This window comes from Metopolophium dirhodum, chromosome 1, assembly GCF_019925205.1.
Source record: "Metopolophium dirhodum isolate CAU chromosome 1, ASM1992520v1, whole genome shotgun sequence".
In the NCBI taxonomy this organism is placed as follows: domain Eukaryota; kingdom Metazoa; phylum Arthropoda; class Insecta; order Hemiptera; family Aphididae; genus Metopolophium; species Metopolophium dirhodum.
Window position 1 is genome coordinate 70,049,586 of NC_083560.1, and position 18,615 is coordinate 70,068,200.

The following is an 18,615-nucleotide window of genomic DNA, read 5'->3' on the forward strand; positions in this document are numbered from 1 at the left end:
GCTATAAAAGTTGAAAATTTTATAAATTTTTAACTACAAAATAATTATTAAATTTTAAATTTGATAAATTTTGTAAAAATTTGAACTTTAAATACACTTATAAAAAAAAATTGTGCCTATGTATTTTTAATATTTTTCAACTGTTATTGTAATAATATAATAGGAGCCTTGCATTAATTTTTCACGCTTTTTTACCCAAAAAATAAAACATTATTGATATTTATAGAAAAAATTACTAAAAAAATTTAAAACTGACAATTTTCGTAAACAGCTCAAAAAGAGTCAAAATATTTTCAAAATGTTATGGTGTATATAAAATGAAAATATAAACATTCAGTAAAATTGTCATGTACCTATCTACAGTTATTTGTTTTTGAATAACAATAAAATAACAAAACCGCTACATAACAAATCGAGTAAATATCCAATATTTTAAAAATATGAATTTCACACGCTCATAAAAATTTAATTTGATTTGCTTGTAGACATTTTTTTTTTTTTGATAAATATAAAATGTAAACATAAACAACTAGTGAAAATTTCTTGTTTATATGTTCATTTATTTTAGAGTTAGACCATTAACCAAAATCGATTTAGTAAAAGATCAATTTTCTGTAAAAATTCCCGTTTTTCCTTAATTTTGTTTTCACAGCGTTTTTGAAAACTACTGGAAAATTTTTTCTTTTGACCCCTCAAAGTACCAACTAGATTCACTTTCCTATCAGAAAATACTGTTGAAGAAAATCTAAGCACTTTTACTGTCATAAAATGACATCTTGTTCAACCTATTGGTATTTAAAACATCACGTCTTGTACTGTTTAGTAAGGATTTTCTTAGTTTCCTATATTACTGTTATAAACGACGGTCGACGATCATATTATATTTTGTATTCAATTATTAATTTACTTTAAATAATGTACCTATTATTATTTTTATTATGAATTGTGTATTATTAAATGTTAGATGATGATCACATCATATGCATTCAATTATTTTACTTTAAATGTGGGTAGGTACTAATAATTAATTCTCTATAATACTCCTAAATAATATCCCTATATTTGTTAAATGTTATATTAAAATTAAAATAATTCCAGAAAAGACCAATATAAGAAATTTTATATACGGATCTGAAAAATTCTTTCCTGCAAAGACCCATTTATTTTTGTTGTTATAAATTTTCTATTTAGGTACCTAATAGTGAGCTCGTGTCTAACACTATTTTATTTATTATCGAAGATATCACTGATGTACATTGGCTTATATAATAAAAAAATGAATCGTGAAATCAACCGGCCTTGTGGCGCAACGGATAACGCGTCTGACTACGGATCAGAAGATTCCAGGTTCGAATCCTGGCAAGGTCGAAACATTTTTTTGCACGTTTTCATTAAAAATTATGATTTTTAATTTACTTCTATATTTTCGTCAAACATGCCTTTGAATCCGATGGAATTTAATTTTTAAACGGTTGTGTTACGGTGGTTATAGTGTTTGGGAACAATATTGTATAATATAAGCCAGTGCAGTTTTTATAACAATACCTACATTATAGATCTCCGATTTGTTTCAATTCAAAATAGATGAACAAGTGGGTAACCCTCTGCTGTACAGTAGCTGTCGACTGTCAAGTAATGGTTGTCATTGTCATGGATTTGTTAGATATGAATTCAATGATAAACTATTGCATACGAAAAACGGTTATGAGCTGAGAGTGTGTATTATCTAGTATATATTTTGTATAAATAATCAAATTTAAAAATTAAAAACCACTGAATATTAAATATCGTAAAAATGTTAAATTAACGTACATAAAATCTATTTATTTAAAAGGTCTATTGGTTTTGTAGAAACATTAATTATTTCATGCAAACAATCTAGAACTGATTATATTATATTCGATATCCGGGCCATTACCTACCCGCATTAGTTATTATTTTTAAATTTAATAGGTATTATTTTAATATAAATAATGATAAACACAAAACTTGTATAACGTTTTACTTCTAAATAACAATCAACGTAAAACTTGGATAACTTTTTAATTCTGTACAATGATAAACGCAAAACTTGGATAAATAAGCCATATCATTTATTTATTTTATACGAAAAACTATTCTGAGCAGAGACGATTAATCAGTATGGATATTTTATATTATGTTATTACTTATTAATTATTACTAATATTATGGTAGACGGTTAGTTGAACTAATATTGTGAAATTACAACAAAATAACTAAAATCGTTATTCTTGTTATTTAATATGTATTTTCATCCAAATTTGAACATAAAATAACTATAAAAAAATGTGTTTTATATTTTTGAGATATTTTGGTTACAGAATAACCTATTTACGTGGAACCTTATTTTAAATTTTCAATCCTTAGCTTTAAAAGTTATCATTTTATAAATTATTAACTACAAAATCGTTTTTTAAATTTTAAACTTGATAAATGTTGTCAAAAATTTTTAATTGCTTATAAAAAAAAAATGTGCCCAAGTATTTTTTAAATACTATTGGTAACAATATATCAGAAAACTTGTACTAATTTTTCTCGCTTTTTTACCCAACAAATACAATTTTATTGACATTTATATATAAAAAAAAAAATAAAAAAATGAAAATTTAAAATGTCCGTAAACATTTTGAAAAAAGTCAAAATATTTTGATTTTATCAAGTACAGGAATTGATAAAATAAACATATGATATAAATTTCAAATGTCTAGGGTTATTCGTTTTTGAATTACAGCAAAATAACAAAATCGCTACATGAGAAATCGAGTGAATATCCAATCTTGTAAAAATATGAATTTCAAATGCTCCTAAAAATTTAATTTGACTTTCTTAGACATTTTTTTTTTTTGATAAATATAGACATACTTATTAGGAATCTTGTACTACAATTTAAAATCTTAGATTTAAAAAGAAAATTTTAGGGAATTTCTAACTCAAAATATTTTGCACAATTTCGTATTTTTTACGTTTGTCAAAATTCGAACTTAATAAAAAAAAACTGTGACTATATATTTTTAATATTTATCAACTATTATTGTAACAATATATTAGGAGCCTTGTATTAAATTTTGAAGCTGTTTTTACACAACGAATAAAATTTTATTGACATTTATAGAAAAAAACTTGGAAAATAAAAATGTCCGTTGACAGATCAAAAAAAGTCAAAATATTTTGAAAATTTAATTTAATTAAATGATAATATACAAAATCAGTTAAAAATGCATTTACGGTCATTTGTTTTAGAGTTACACATTTTTCAAAAACCGATTTTGCGTAAAAATTCCCGTTTTTCCTTAATTTTTGTTTGGTTTTCCCTGCGCTTTTGAAAACTATTAAGAATTGAATTTGAATGCATCTAAATGCACCAACTAGATTCACTTTCCCACCAAACAAGATACTGTTGAAGAAAATCGAATTATTTTACTGCCCCAAATGGTGATGACAGACACAAAAAAAAAATAAATAAAAAAAAAAAAAAACACATCATTGTAAAACAATACATTTAACCCTCAGCTATCAGAATCTTAAAGTACAAAATTCAAAAATATCTCAACATACATAACTCAAAAGAAGTCAATATATTTTGAAAATTTGATCATGTATAAAAATTCGATTAAATTTGTACTTTAAATTATAATACAAGAGTTTGGTGAAATCTCAAGTGTCTACTGTTGTTCGTTTTTGAATTACAACAAAATATCAATAATCAATCAAGGAAAATTCGTTAGTTTAATTCTAAACATCAAATATCGAAAACATTAAAACTTAAAAAAAAAAATTATATATTATGTTATGAACCAAATACGCTAATAAAAGTTAAATCTATTAAAATTAAGCAATACAATTATTTATATAATAATATATATATATTCACAAAGATAATCTAAAAACGAAAAAACGTAAAAAGTTCAAATAAAAATTAGTTATATAGTTTCTTATGTTATTGAAACACATTTTAAGTTAGGAACAGATTCGTCTATCATGTTAAACAAAAAGATACAATCTTCGTCAATATAATCAGGGCCCTATAATCATTATCATTTATTAAGGGCTGATTTTCTGTGAAAAAAATGTTGTTGATACAATAAATTGATATACTTCCAAAACAAACATTGTTACAAAATGGTCCCTTGCCAAACAAAGAAGAACACAAATTTAAACTTTTTAATTACCGTGACAAAATGAAAAAGAGAATAACTAAAGTATATTGTATGTTTGAATTCAAAATACATAGCAATTTTTAATGTATAGGTCGGTATTGTGAAACATTTCTCAAAAGATGAAAATGTTGTTGATGACAATCAATGTTATGTGATTTAACTTTCATATTTTAATGTTATCACTTATCAGTAGGTTTGTATTATCTGTTTTGTCCATGTACCATCAGTACTAGAATAATTACATTAAGGAGGTTCCACCCGGTGACACTTGCGCGACGTAGGATTTTAGACATGTTTTTTGCCAAACATTCCAATTGATCTAATAAAGCAATAAGATTTCTAAAAACAGATTTGAATTTTTCGTCAATTCTACTTGAAACAACTTCCCTCATTTTTGATTTTTTTGATATTAACTTCTCCAAAAATTGAAATATGACAATTTTTTAATTGCTTTTTTTACTATAAAATGTTTTGGTATTTGGGGGATAGTATAAAAATGTGAGGAATTTGGCGACAAATTCAAATCTGTTTTCAGAATTCTTATCACTTCACTATATCAATCGGTATGTTTGGTAAATAACACGTCTAAAACCTCCTGAAAATATACTCTAGGATTGCCCCTGTTGTCAGGTATAATTTGGCACAACCACCTCAACCACGGTAGTATTTTGAGCTTTTAAACTAGGTAATAACATAAATACATAATATCAGTTTTAATATTTAATAAGGTACAATTGCAAATAAATAATAATAATTGTCAGGATTAATAGTGGCTTTAGACATAGATAACCACTGATTTTTCATGTTCGTGCCACCTCCGCCACTGCTGAGCTTGTGCGATTATAGTTATATTATGACAATAACAACTGTTGTTCTGACGTTTTGAGGTATACTATAAATGCGTTTATATGTACCTATACCTAATAGTGTAAAAACTAATTTAAGATTTTCATTATCATTTTGAGATTTTTAATAAAATAATATAGGTATTAATAATTATATAAATATGGGTATATTACAATTTATAATATGGTAATGAGTAACGACTAACGGGCCAACCAAAGTGTCAACTATAAAGCTTCAGTTTTGAGTTTGAATACCTGACCTTCACAGGGTTATAGTTATTATCATTTAAGTATTTAAATCTTAAATTTTATGAATTATATACACACGAACTTTATATAGGTACCTATTTTGAGAAATAGGAACCAATATCCTATCCAGCTATAATCTTACATTATTATAATGCTATTAATTGGTACATAATAAAAATAAAAATCACATATTTTTGGTACCTATATTTTTTTTATAAAGTAAATACTGAGATATGTATTGTAAATACATTTTCTTCTTCACGTTTTAATAGATTACTGATACCTAAGTGAATGTGTAAAACGGTATACTGATCATCATAATGAATGGGAATAAATAAATAAACCAATTTCTGCAATAGGTACTTTAAGTACCTACTAGAACAATAAAATAATAATAATAATTTAATGTTTCATAATGCATTTGTTTATTTTAACCTACTGACATCTATCGTTTTATCTTGAATGTCTGATAAAATACTCGTGTACACCGCTAAACATTCGAAGCTAGTAGTAGTAAACAGACAATACAACGCTAGATGTCTCTGTTGTTAACAAAACTACTAATATCAGTGTCTTAGCTTGTAGCTGTTTTGTTTTAACACAATGTATTATTTCCCGTCGATTACAATATTATTAATTTAAATAATAATACATTTAAAACTATTCATCAAGAAAAATACTTATAATACTACACAATATCACAATCGTTTCCCGAATACGAGGATAAACGTAACACTTTATTGTAATACCGTTCATCTGGTTATACATATGATATAGATACCTACCTATTTAATTGAATAAATTATTGAAATTTGTGATAATTTAATATTTGTGACTTTTTTATCACGTTATTTTATTTGGCAATAAAAACTAAAACTCCTTAATTTATGACAGTTTTCCAAAATTGAATTATGTCATCCACTTACTATAATGAGTTTTAAAATATTCAATTATCTTTAGCGTCAATCGGATTTATCCTTTGCGGAAATAGGAGCAAAGTGTTACTTTAAAACAAATAAAATAATAATACAGCCAGATGACTGACGAGAGTAAGCGTGGTGTAGTAGTTATAGTAAGTTATTATGGTTTAGTATCTAATTATCATATATACCTATCGTGCCAAAAATTTAAATTATGTGTATACATATATGCTATAACTATTAGTCATTTATGAACGACATGATAACTGCAAAAGTTGCTCTTTGAGTAAGTATAACTTCAGTGAAGAAGTGTATTTATGAAGAGGGATGCCCGATTTTACTTCACGAAATCTGTTTTAGAAGTAGACAATGTTGATACTTCGGTGGATAATAGAAACATTTTTTTTTCTATAGCTACATCAAATTTAAACAATTATACTTTATAATTTATTATAATTCTTATATGTAAATATTATTATACTCGAATATATCAGTGGCTGACACTGATATTATATGAAAATATGTATTGACTGACGACTGTAAAGTTAAAATTAAATATTCATATAGGTAGATCATAATAATATGAATTATTGATTAAAAAAAAATAATAACATAAAAATGATAAAAAGAGACGAAACAAATTGATAAAATATGTATTCTGATTACATCATACAAAAACAGTAGAATAGTGAATAAAGTATTAAGAATTAAATCAAATATAAAACGAGTTATAAATAATCTGTCTTCGCGTGTTGTGTGTGATGAGTGATGAGTGAGATTTGAGTGGAATAAGATAAGTATTGGTTTTACTGTAGTGAAGTAATTTTTAAGTTGGTAAATACCTTTTTTCGATATAAGTTAGCCTTCTATTGGTCGAAAATTTGGCGCAGGTGGTGCTTTCTCTACTCTTTAGAAATTGTTTAAAAAATAGTAGTTTTGACGTTTTGTAGAAAATAAATAGTATACTAAAGAAAAACCCCAAAAACAGCACACTTAACTCTAAACTGTACAATTATTACTTAATTGATTTTCTCCTTTTAATTTAAAAAAAAATCTTACAATCTCGGAAAATATAAATAATTTTATACGAGATTATCTATTTACTATTTATATTTGAATGCAATATATCAATAGTTATTCCACGGTGTATCATATTTTGTTGTGAGTAGGGTTATTGTTTGTATAAGTTATGACATGAGTGAATACAAGACGTGTTAAAATAATATATTTATATGAGAACTAAATTTAAAATTATGTTACCTATACTGTATTATGTTGTAGGAGGACGGCAATCCACCATGAGTTTGTAAATATAAATCATGTTTTCATCGACCGTTAGAAAATAATAATCCAGTATCAGTCGTAATATCCTATCGAAACATCCTATACCTGAAATTACGACAAATTCAGTCAAATCGGTATCAGTCGCACCCGAGGTATTATACTTTATGTTTCTGTGGAATTACTATTATATTATTAATTATTGTAAATAGATGGACAATAAATAAAAATAATCATTCTTTTTTCATAAGGGTGTCAGGTGTCAGGTGTCGGTTAATTTTTATGATTTAACACGATGCCTTGTATACGCCGTGGAGCAGGAACTGTGTCGACAGTAATAATAATGTTGATTTGGGTTCAGCAAAACTGCAGATAAAATATACTCATGATACCCTGGTCGAATGGGAGCACAAAACGACCGACTGTAAAGCGTCAATGATGCAATTGCACTGATGCATTTTTTGCGTCAAACTTTTTATTTGAATCAATGTAAAAAAAATTTTATAATAAATAGTACTGCCACAACTTACCTCTATTATCTAGATTAGGTATTGCGTTGACATACATTACACATACTCAGTACCAAGTATTAAATAATAGTAACAATGTATTAAACTCCCTCGTTTCGTCTATTTAATAATTATGACATAATACATAATTATAATTAACTATGTTCGCAGTTCTAGTTTTATAGAAATTTGTTCGGATTTCGTTGAAACATAAATTTAGATTATTACACAAAAAATTTAAATAATAATGTATTACAATTTTTATTTTTTTTTATTAACATAATAACATGACTTGACGACGTAACGTTATGAAAAAATACATAGAAAATATACACATCAAAATTCAAAACCCATAATATTATACCATAAACAAAAAATAATATTTAAATAACATTTGTTTTTTAATTTAAAAATAATATTTAAATAACATTTGTTTTTTAATTTAAAAATAATATTTAAATAACATTTATTTCATAATTTAAAATATAAGGAATATTAATTATCGTCTATAATCTTTTTGATACAATAATAGTACCTATCTCGGATATATTTTTTTAGTGGAATAATATTTTTAGTCAATATAATATAAAAAAACATGTATATATATGTATACCTACATTATTACACATGAGGATGTAGGTCTACCCTGAGAAACCCTCAGAAAATAATATTAAATGTGCAAATGGTTACATTATATTATACATAATATTGTATACACTAAAATGAGGGCACATTACATTTTAACGTGAAATTTAAAGTTGTTTTTACGTATTCAAATTTATATAGGTACTAAGCAGATAGGGTTTTATCCAATTTTTGGAATTGTATATTAATTGTATTAAAGACCTCTTAATTACCATGAAATAAATTTACAATTTGTTTCAATTTTTTGGCGATTGGTGTATAATTATTCACAACTATTTATGGTTTTCTAACAGTTTAATAATCAATGGCAACTATATATTATATTACATATAGAATTTTCTTACATCAACATAGTACATCATAGTACATCATAGTACCATCGAGTTGAATATTGAATAGATCAATAATATTTAGTAGGTATAGTATCTATACACATTAGGTAGGTACACATATTATTTGCGTTTGACATACAGACCTCTGTATAATATATATCTTTTTCAAATTGTCATTTCACTTTATCTAAAACATATAGTAAATTAGGATTGACATAATAGATATTGAGCGATGTGATCACATTCCTCGAGGAATGTATTTTCGATAAAAATAAAAAATAAAAACAACGAAACATCAAGCTACAAATATGGAAGAAACATTTGCTTTAGCAAACTTATTTGATTATTTATTTAAAAACCAAAAATTGTCTTAGATTTTAAAATAATAATAAATCAATTTAAATAGGTTAGAACAAATATTAAATAGGAGCAACTTAAAAAAATGTTTAGTAAGATAAATAAAAATAACTAGTGCTTAGGTACATTAAAATATAATATATTTTAAAAATCACATGGGTTGTGTTATATATTTTAGATACTACATACATCTATAGGTATGATAGTATGCAATATACAATATAAATTATAATACATATCTACATATTTGCTATTATCTAATGACTGTCACAAGTACTCACAACTCACATTGTTATTAAACATAATAAAGTCTTAGTAAGTTCTATAAAGTCTAGAGAAACATAAACGATATTGGCATATTGCTGGGTTTAATTACTTTTGAATAGCACAACAACGATCCCTTTCTAATTGTTGGGTCAAGAAAGGTCATTCGGAAGACAGTCGAAAACGACTTTGATGAAACCGCACACAGTCTCACTGCAGCCCTGCAGGGATGTAATGCGAATGACGTGACTGGGATTTGATAAGAAATAACACCTAGAGCTCGTACCTCCCCCTCAAGTTTTTCCAAATCTCCGGTTCCACGAATTCGGGCCGTCTACCCAAAAAGGACTACTGATTGATTACAAATGTACTTTGACCCGACGTTTTCTCGGCAACCGGCGATGTCCTTACAAGCTCATCTCCATTTACACCACCCCTCGCAAACTATTGCCCAGATGACCTCTCCCGCTGGTCGAAACAGCACTTGCAGTCCAGCACAATGCAATCCAATATCACAATGGAAGCCGTTTATACGTGCAGAGAGATCTTTCTACGGCTGTCCGCGACGTTTTCCGACCATCCATCAAATAGATGTCATTAACTTAATATTGGTCGCCCGTAATCTGGTGCCGCATAATGCGAACTAATTTATCACCCCTTGAATGTCTGGAATCAGACCTGTCTTGTTTACCTATATACCAAAACAATTGGAATTGGAAATATTCCTAGCGTTTTAAGTGTTCGGTGACCATGAGTGTCATGTCTAGCACGACACACACACACACACACACACACACACACACACACACACACACACACACACACACACACCAGCACCAGTACAATTCATTGTAAATATAGCTTTTATAATTATTGTTAAGACTGTGATCACGTTTCGTCGTTCAGAAATGTTATACTGCGTAAATACATTTTCATGACCTGCATTTCGCTTGTTTTTTCAAAAACTCACTCACCGAATAAAAGTTTAAATTGGAATTAACTTTTATATCATCTATACAATTTTATATATTCTTGATTACCTATAACGGCTATAACTATTTATTAAATACATATTTATTTTGTTCAAGTTCTTCAAATATCTGTTCTAGAAATTAATTAAAAAAATCGCAAACTGTGACTCTGCATTATAGTCTGCCCGGTTTTTCGATTGTATTTAGCTGACAGACGACAGTTATAATAGGACTTAACTGACATTTAATAATATCTCCAAGTTAAACTGTTTTTAAAACGACAGTTGTCTTAACTTGTAGTGTTCACAAACAGTTAAAATAATCGCTACAATCTCTTTTGGTTATCCTACTTACTCTTGTTAAATGTTATTTGTTATATTATGTAGGTACCTACCTACATTAAATACATTAGAAATATTATGATACTTAGATAGATGTCTAGGTAGTATAAAATAAAATCAAAAAAGTTTAAGTTTTCTTTTTAATCTAGTACGAAATTGTTTATAAAAATATTTAATTTAAGATTTTATTTATATGGTATATCTTTTTTTCAAATAGGTACCTATATAATGAATTTTTAAAATAATAACATTGTATATATTATGGCGATGGTGAAGAATAAAATTTATTATAATTTTATTAAATTTAGGACTTAAAATTTAATACTTTCATCCAATCTCAGATTACACATTTTAGAATATAATGGTATGGATCTGAGTAGTTTTGAGATCATATAACAAAAAAATTATTTATATAAGATACACATAAAGATAATTAATATAAAACGTTATTATCTATAAAATAAAATAGATAAATCCAAATGTTTACATACTAATAACAAAAAATAAATAATATTAGTATTTATAGGTGAACAATGAACATGATTATTAAATGTGTGTAAATAAAATATCATCTTCCAAGATCTGACTTATTGAATTAAATTGAATTTACTATTTCATGCCTAAAATTTGTGATGTTTAGCCTGTACAACTTAATGATAAAATGTTGTAACAGACTTATATTTATATATTAATGCAAATAAGTGTACTTACTGGATATTCGAGAATACTAATTAAGAATTAAACATAAATAATAATTAACATTAATCAACCATACAAACATTAGAAATCTTAATCTTAATTTATGTGTTTGGATTTCCACTGGCGCGTTGTTTTGGAAATAGGAAAATCTTTTGTAATTAATAATTATATTGTAATACAATATCAATTGGATCGTCAGAATTATTAACAATTTAATAACCATAACATCATAGGCGCAACTAGGGTTAAAATTCTGGGGGGGGGGGGACTACAGCCCACCTAACAAAACTATTAATTTAAAATAACTCATAAGCAGCTTAAATCTAAATCAAGAGGATAAATCGTAGTAATGGGGGAGGAGGTGGCCAAGCATTGAACATTGATCACTATAGAAAGTATTGTTTGTGTGTGCTGTGAATACAGAATAACAACTGTCAGTTATAATATTATCGTGTCGGCCAAAATTGCAGGTCTGTGTGACTGTACCTATATTTTGTTGTCAAATAACCAAAAACATGCAATACATAATACTTCTGAATACCATAATAGGTATGCAGTTTATACTGCGCTAAAATAATATCAGTATACGAGCGAAGTCGATTAAAACTATGCAGGTATATAATATAGACTTTCCTTTGAAGAATTCTCATTTATTTTTACTGTGTTTTTTTCTTCGAATTACTTTTGTATATATTACTAAAACGCTCTTCCCAGAATAATTAAATATATATTTTAATTATTTCATAATATTAAATTCAAAATCATTAACGGATATTCACGGATATTTATCTATAGATAAATTTATCTAGATACGATATTTTTCATCTAAGATAAACATTAGATAACTTCAACAATACGATACGAAAAGATATATATCAGAAGTTATTATCTAGATATTCTCAACACTGGATCTGAGTCCCGTGTGGCTGTGTACAGAAGTTAATATAGAAACGATAAAAAATATGGGTTAGACATATTATGAAAGTCTGTATAAGTTCTCTAAACGTTGCATATTTAGAGAGCGCACGTGTACCTACCGACCTATGTGTCCCAGTAATTAAAAAAATATTGATATATGTAGGTATTTGAGCATCCACAAAATTATTATTTTACTTCGTCATTTAAATATACAGGAATATTAAAATTTCGAAAAAAATTCATTGCATTTTTAGATTCTGAACTGTAGACCGAGTAGATAATGAATTGGTTTTATATTAAGTAGGTATACATGGATTATTTTTGAGCAGTGTCTGTCATCGCGTTTTGGAACAGAAAATTTGCTTCAATCTTCAATATTAAGAATGGTTTCTGGTAGAAAATGTAATGTAATTGGTATACACTGGGTTGTCAACAATATTAAATTCTGGGCACTTTTATAATTAGTTATTAAGAATATAGTTTCTTATTTGGAAAAACTAACAAAACTCAGCGGGAAAAAGGGAATATTTACTCGATATTTATAATAAATATAATATTTATTTGTTTTTCAATTATGATTTAAAGGTATAACTGCAGACACTTGACATTTTCACTAAAAATGTATTTTATTATTTTCTAGTCATGATAAAGTTTTCTACTTTTAACATTTTTTAAAATAAATTCATTATATTTTTATTTTTCACTCAAAAAACATGATGAATTAATCGAAGATTCATAAGTGGTTTTTACATTTTATTTTTCTATAAAAACAAAAATACACAATCACAATTTTTTTAAAAGCGTTGAAAGTTTATATGTTGACAAATTAAGAAATTCAAACGTAAGACATTCATTTTCTTCAAATTGTTTTTAGTTCATTTATTGTAATCCAAAACATATTAACTGTAGAAAGTTGAAACATTCCACTAATACTTATATAATAATTTTAAATACACAGTGAAATATTCAAAATATTAGGACTAGTGTTTAGAGGATGTCAGCGCACCATTTGTTTTCTCTCTCTGAGTTACGAGCAACATAGAAAATGTATGTATAATAGAATTAACCATGTGTTGTTACTTACAATATTAGAGTGAATTTACCTATTATCAAACTATAATCTAAGAACAATGCCCCGTGTCCCTACGTTGCCTTTTTTTTACGATATTTCCATTTTTAAACAATTTATATGCATTTTTAAATCGTAATAATTTACACGCTTTTCGCTTATAAATTAAAATTAAAATACAATAAAATAGCCAACGCAGGGACACAAATAATGTTCTTAACTTAAAGCTTGATAATAGGTGAATTCACTCTTATATTAAAAGTAATAACACAGGAACACAGCAGGGTTGGTTTTTCTAAACGTACATTTTCCAAGTTGCGTGGGGGTCAGAGAGAGAAAACAAATGCTGCGTTGACAATCTGACATCATCCTAATGTATTTATACCACGAATAAATAATATGGTTCATAGATATTGACTTATAATAGTTGTATTTGAAGTTTTCGTTTAAATCGAAAAAATCCAACTCATACACCCGCCAATTAATTTTAATTGTAAAAAGGGGGAAGTAGGAAATTGCTCTGCTGTACAGTAGGTGTCGAGTGTATCTCGTCATTGAGTAGTGAGTAACTGTAATGTATGTGTTGAATTTAAATTCAACTTTTATCGATATTTAAATGAAAAAAATTGAGTTTTACACCAACGAAACAAAATCGATTTTGTCGAAACGGTTATTATTGCTAAATTGTTCCCGTTTTTCCTTGATTTTAATTTTTTCCTTAGTTTTAAAAGTACGCAAGGAACTTTTAAATTTTTACCACCCAATATACCAATTACATTCAATTTGATACCAGAAACCACCCTCAAAATAGAAAATCTAAGCATTTTGTCAGATGTCGGACAAAAGAACATCGTAAAATAACTGCTGGTCAAAATCTAAAATACAATAATATATCATTAACTATCCTTGGAAATAGATGCTATTAATAATATTCTTACTAATGTAAATTTGAGCACCTGCACACTTTGTGCCACTTTAGTTTGATGTTATAGCCTATAGGTATATTATATTGTATAATATCATTAGTATATGCTATTGTTGCACATAAATATTAAATTATAATATTAAGTGTCTGTTAATATTTTTTGATTTCCATATCAATTACAATAAATTATATGTAGGTGACTGGTTTGTAAAATAATTAATTGAATAAAACTATAAATATAATATTTTAAACACATTACATAAATTCAAAAACATTTCGATATTTTATTTCCGTTGAAAATGTCGCTGGGACATTTGCAGTCGGCACAGCAGGAGACGGTAAATAAATAGTCGTTAGAAACTGTACGAATTGTGCAAGATTGGTGGCTACCAAAATATTCATTACGAGTTATGACATTATTTTTGTATAATTTCCTCGTTGATTCCAATTTCCTCCAATAACCGCCCTAATCCACTGATTTGCTGGGAGTGAGAGATAATTGGATATTACAGTACTACATTTAGGTTTAATGGAGGTGGTGGATAGAAGCAATACTTAAATTTCCGTCTACTATTAATAATTCGATTCCTTTAAGTTGGGGAAACGTTTCAGTGTTTAGTTAGAATGTCGAAGGACGTGCATTTGAGAATATCATAAACATTATGGTCAATGTTTCATTAAATATTTTTTAAAAGTTCAAATTAACAATCAAGTTAAAATTACCTAGGTCCAATAATATTGCACATTATTTTATTGACATGTTATTATCAGTTAAATTATTTTAATACGTGTGCTTAATTGTGTATAAGTTGTTGTTCCAACTTATAAGCTATTGTGGCTAAATATTTATTTTATATGTTATTTATACTTAACCATATTCAATATTACCAAATCGACGACTCAAAGGAAATAACTACGAGAAGGAACCAACAGTCATGATTTTTTTTTTGAACTAGCTTTTATAAGTTCATATTTTAATGATAACTTATTACTTATGTATACTTAATCATAATTTTGACTCTGGACTAGAACGAAACATAATCCAACCACATTTTTACTTCAGTAATCATGCAATGATTCTCAAAGAGTTGGTTTTATGTACAATTATTTTTTTCAAATTAAACAAAACAAAAACGCATAATCTGCACAACGCACATAAAAATATTTTAATTTTTGTTTGTAAATTCATTAATGGTAGGTATTATTGTACTAATTAATATTTTTAGGTATTATTTTACAGAAAAAAAAGGAAAGTGAAAATAATCTTTTTACTCTTTTTTTAAAGGTATACATTTTTTTCAAAATAATGGAACTTACAGTAAGTACCTATGATTTAGTATTATACAAGAATATGCAAAGTTAAGTTTTTTGTGCGAATTCTAAGTACCTATATACCAAACTCGTGCGGATTACTAACCACCGATCACCTGCATACCTAGTATCTACAGTCAAAATTTAGGTATATGAAAACATAAGAATCCGGAGTCTATAATATAATCATAATTCATAAGCATTATATTTGAAAGACATCTTGCAAACATTATATTAAACTAAGTTCCAACCATGTCCAATCATTTATCATTGATTTAAAATTAAAATATAAAATAAAATAGGTATAGGCACCATGGCACCAACTCAAGTAGGTACGGACTAACATTATATAACCTATTGGTTGTTATATTAAATACCATAGTCAATGATCTTATAATAAGTCGTCTTAATATTTGTACGACTCTAGTACATACACTGTTGTATATTAAATATATACAGTATTTACCTAGGTACTCATTTATATTTAAGGTATTAAATTAAATTCCATACCTTCGAATGTTAATAATTTGCCCGCGATGTACGCGTGTTTAATATCCGCGTAAATTGACACATCCAAAAGATACTACCGCATGAACAAAGTTTTCTATCATGAGGTAATAATAACATTACTAACTAAATGCATCTGAGTAACTGACGACAGTAGACCCCCCAGGTGTGACGTTAATTCATAATTCAGACTTTGAGGGTAATGAATGTTGGTTAACTTTGGGATGAAAGTGATACGCGAACGTTTATACGAAAGTCAGCGTGGTCCGCTCGTTCAATTTCCACAATTTGTATAAGCCTTTGGAACAGCTTGTTGTACTCGTAGTACTCCGTGTGCTTTGAAATACCCAGAAACTTATTTATGTACTTATATAAATTGATGTAGGTAATGTTAATAATATTATTTACATGTTTCATTTGAGTTTTTGTCACTTCAGAAATTGTCTTGTGAAACTTGTAGATTTTTAATTAGTTTTATGGAATGACTATTGGGATGTAAATGGTAATGGAAAATTATAACTAATCAATTAGAAAAAATACTAGTACATTCTTTCAAGATAATGCATTTTCAGAAAGGTTAAAATTATATTAGGTATGTCTTATGTGTTTTGTATATAAATTTATTTAATTTTTTAAAGTATATTCTAATGAAATTTACATTTTAAAGCTTAAACTATAAATATCATGTGAGATTTTTTAAATAAGATTTATTGCATGAATATTAAAATAGGTTATCATATTCTCTCATAATATAACGTAGAAAAATTGCCAATAATTAACCTGGACATTTGAATAATTTGTTTATTAAATATTTGATTAATGATAAACACATTTTAACAAATTAATGTGGTTTGATTTGTTCTAAATTTCTAATAAATATATTTCCATACCTATTATTTTTAAAAATCACTGATTACGTGAAAAATAAAATAAAAGTTAGTTTTAATAGTTATAATTAATAGATTTAATATTTTATCCAATATACGGGGTTTTAAGTGATTGGATTTTTCACGGATTTTGACTAATAAGCAGGCGAAAAATAAATATACTTCTATAGTAATAAAACAATAATTTTGAAAAATAATCTGAAATCATTACTCACACTAGTCATTTTTCTATGTTTTTGGTAAAAACTATTTCATTTTTTTTTGTTTCATTGGATTTTTTATGTGCATATTTATTTTGAGAAATTAAATACGTGTTGGAACCAAACTACATAAACTATTCAAAATGTCAAAAATCTATTTCTTAAAAAACACAGAAAAAACTATCGAATTTTTCAAAATTAAAATTGTACTATACTTGTTTATCTCAGCCAGCTTATTCACTGTGGCATAAGTACAAAAATATTATATAGTGCCTTCGATGATTAATTGTTCATGCGAGTAAGTTTGCTATAGAACATAGTCACCACGTTCAACCACATATTAAACCAATTTTACGATAATAATAATCATTTACGACTAACGCAAAGATCTCGGGCAGTAACGACTAGATAAAAAATTGCCTACATTTAGCCCCTTAAACAATAACCACAAACCACTAAAATTGGTAATACGAAGTGTAAATTGATATTATAGTAGAGAACATAGTTTTTGTTAATAATAAACATCAATATTTATAAATAAATTTCTATAACATTTTCGAATTAATACTTTGTTTATATTATAGCTCATGTACGATGTATATAAATTTCTAAATACTCAGTATACATTGACTTTGACTCATTTTCAAAGCAAATAATAAATAAATGTATACAAATTTACTTAAATTTGTTAGTTTGAAAAATGTTTTGTTCTCATAAAATCATATTATATACAATATTTTAGATTGAAATCCATTTTAATTACATTTTTTTTTACTTAAATCTTTACCGCTTGAATTTACGGAACCTGTTAGAGTACATAAAATAATTAAGTTTGTTACTAAGTCCTTTGTAAAATGAATTGAATAAAAATCGTACCATTTTTAGAATATTATCTCGGTGTGTGTATGACTCTAAAACCCGATGTTGGGGTAACTGAAATGATAAACGATTGTCAATTTGAATGAAGACCAAAAAAAAGGACCCAGACAAAGAACAGGGCCTTTTGTTGTTTAATTTTACGCGAAGGAAACAACCACCAAGGGAATAAAATGGTGTGTGTCACTATCAAGCGAGGAGATGTTATTCGCAGTGCAATTTCGAAGGGGTGTATTACAAGGAATTTTTTTTTAAAGTACTTTGTGCTAACTATACGGAAGAATGGGTGTCACCAAATATGAAAGGAAATAGGTTTTATATTATTTTGAGC

At 26.8% G+C, this 18,615-nt stretch overlaps 1 non-coding gene across 1 annotated transcript; it reads left to right on the forward strand.

Moving 5' to 3' along the window:
* The first annotated feature begins 1,295 nt into the window (after window positions 1-1,295).
* Window positions 1,296-1,368, forward strand: Trnar-acg (transfer RNA arginine (anticodon ACG)). Its single transcript has one exon. It is a non-coding gene; the product is annotated as a tRNA-Arg (tRNA).
* The last annotated feature ends 17,247 nt before the right edge of the window (window positions 1,369-18,615 follow it).